Consider the following 2,573-nt stretch of genomic DNA (forward strand, 5'->3'; position numbering starts at 1 on the left):
CTCCTGGCTCTCTCCGAGGCTCTTTGCCGTGCTCTAGCTGCATCCTCATCACCTCTTGCTGCACCGGTGGTAAAAAAAGCTGGCACCTCCTTTTGCAAACTATCCTGGAGAGTGGATTGCCCAGCACAGGTTATCAAATCCCTGTAAAATCCCTCACTTGGGGCCAGCTCAGCTCATCTCACCCTGCCGCTGCATTTCCACCCTCCAGGCGGTGGGTGCTGAGTTCCCAGCCTGGTGCCGTGGCCAGAGCCGTGGCTGGAGCCAGCAGAGAGCCGGCAACCTTCTCCGGGTGGGCAGGGGAGTCCTGAGTGGGAGCTGGAGCTGAGGGTCGGGGTGACCCCCGCCGGGAAGGCCGCCCCCCGAGAGCGAAGCAGCCAGCACCGGTGCTGGTTCCCTGCAGTGGGGCTGTCCAGGTTAGCCGGGGGTTATTTGCCATCCCAGGGGAGACACCCTGAGCGGATTGTTTCTCCAGTTGCCGCTGGGGATGGAGGGATCCCGGGAGTGGCTGGGGCAGAGGAGGGGGTTCGCAGCCACAGGGTGGGAGGACGGAGGATGGACGGGTGTCACGGTGCTGCCCCGGCCCTGCCAGCATCCCTGGCAGCCGGAGCCGGGTGTGGGGCAGGGAGCGGGTACAGGCAGCGTTTCTGCCTGCTGCTTCCCACGGGTGATGGGGACAGAAAGGTACGACCCCTGAGCCGGTTCCCCCGGCTCTCGCCGTGGCTGCGTACGCACCAGTGCCTAAACCTGCTCCTTCAGAGCCAAGGCTCCTTCCTCGGCGGTGCCGCCTGGCCCTGGGCTCTCGGCCTGATCCTGGATCTTAAAATACAGCGAGTCGTCGAAGCAGAGCCGCTCAGGTGGCCGGGCCAGGCAGGGCAGCCGAAGCGCAGCACCGGTGAGCAGCCCGGCGAGCAGCGAGCCACCGACGGCCACCGCTAGCCCCACCGCCGGGCACAGCGCCTGCCCGCCCGCCCCACGGTCCCCCCACCATCTCCATGCCCCCTCACTGGTATTGCCCCTGACGGGGGACACCTGGAAGAAACGGGACCCGGAGGTGTCCTTGGATGCCACCAGGATGGCCACGGCGCTGGCTGCGCCGCCGAGGATGCCGGGCAAGCCGTGGAGGTTGTGGATGCCGCACTGGTCCCAGAGCGTGAGATTCCTTGCCAGGAGCGGGGTGAGGAACTTGAAGCCGAGGATGCACGCCATGGCCGAGAGGCTGCCCAGGGCAAGAGCGGCCACCGGTGGCACGGCCATGTCAGCCACCGCGCCGATGGCCACTCCACCGGCCAGGCTGCCGTTCTGTAGGTGGCCGGGGCTGAGCTTGCTGTCCCTCTCCAGCAGGCTGGAGGCCACCACGGTGGTGACGGCACTGGCGCTCATGGCCAGGAAGGTGTTCAGGATGGCACGGTGCTGGGCATCTCCCGGTTGGCAGAGGACAGCCACGAAGCTGGGCCAGAAAACCCAGAGGATGAGTGTCCCCACCAGTGACAGGAGGTCGGAGTGGGGTGTCGTGGTCTCCTTTGGGTGCACCGGCCGATGTGCCGCCCCAAATAGAGCTTTGGACACGCCGAGGCCAAAATAGCAGGAGAAGACGTGGATGGTGATGGTGCCCCCCACGTCCAGGACGCCCAGACAGGTGATGATGGCCCACTCACTGGCGAGGTAGACGGGGATTTCGCAGGTGGCCATGACGAGGAGCTGGCAGGGGCTCGTCCTCCCCAGGACGGCCCCCACGGAGATGAGCACCGTCACAGCGGCGAACTCGGCCGTGAGGAGGTTGCGAAGGTCCAGGTGGACCCAGCCGTGGTGGAAGCGATGGAGCAAGCCTTGCAGCACCAGCGCCCATTGCGTGGAGAAGTTGAGCAGGAGAAAGTTGTGGGTGAGGACGCTGAGCCCGTAGCGGGGCAGGAACGTCAGCAGAAGCCCCAGTCCCACCACCAGCATCACCTGGATGTCCTGGAAGAGGGGGAAGATGCCGGAGAGCTGGTTGGCCACCAAGTTGGCATCTTCTGCCTGCGCCGAGGGCTCATCATAGGTGATGAAGAAGGTGAAGAAGAGGAGCAGGGCACCCTGGAAGAGCCCCAGGGAGAGGGGCAGGAGGCGGTGGGGGCAGGCAGGGGGTGGCACGGCCATCCCGGGGTGGACAGGAGGGGATGGTGACCGGTGGGGTGGCTGGGCACGGGGCGGCAGCCCGGCAGCACTCGTGGGGTGAGCTCCTCTCACTCCTGCATCAGGGGTTTTATGGCCATGGTTAATTTTTAACCAAAGATATAAGTTTATGTGCCAGAAGAGGTGTTTTTTTCCCCCCCGCTCCCTTCTTTAAACACAACGCCCATAAATTACCCACGTGGTCTTGTTTGGCCGCCATAAAAAGTGGACGTGAGGGAGGTTATGATTTTGAAGGGAAACAAGAAAAACCTGCTGTGGGGCAAAGAGGGGAGAAGGACGATCTGTGAGGAGCCAGCCAGGGGTGAGGGTACCACAGCACACACCCCCATTTAACCCATCCCTACCCGGGAACGGGGACCATGCCACTGAAACCCCCGGAGCGATGCTGGGTGCTTAGACCCCAG

At 64.2% G+C, this 2,573-nt stretch overlaps 1 pseudogene; it reads right to left on the reverse strand.

Annotated features, from left to right (window-relative positions):
* Positions 1 to 738: 738 nt before the first annotated feature.
* Positions 739 to 2,133, reverse strand: LOC104833186 (annotated as a pseudogene).
* Between the last annotated feature and the right edge of the window lie 440 nt (positions 2,134 to 2,573).

This window comes from Haliaeetus leucocephalus, unplaced genomic scaffold (assembly GCF_000737465.1).
Source record: "Haliaeetus leucocephalus isolate CR32 unplaced genomic scaffold, Haliaeetus_leucocephalus-4.0 Scaffold273, whole genome shotgun sequence".
NCBI classification, from domain to species: domain Eukaryota; kingdom Metazoa; phylum Chordata; class Aves; order Accipitriformes; family Accipitridae; genus Haliaeetus; species Haliaeetus leucocephalus.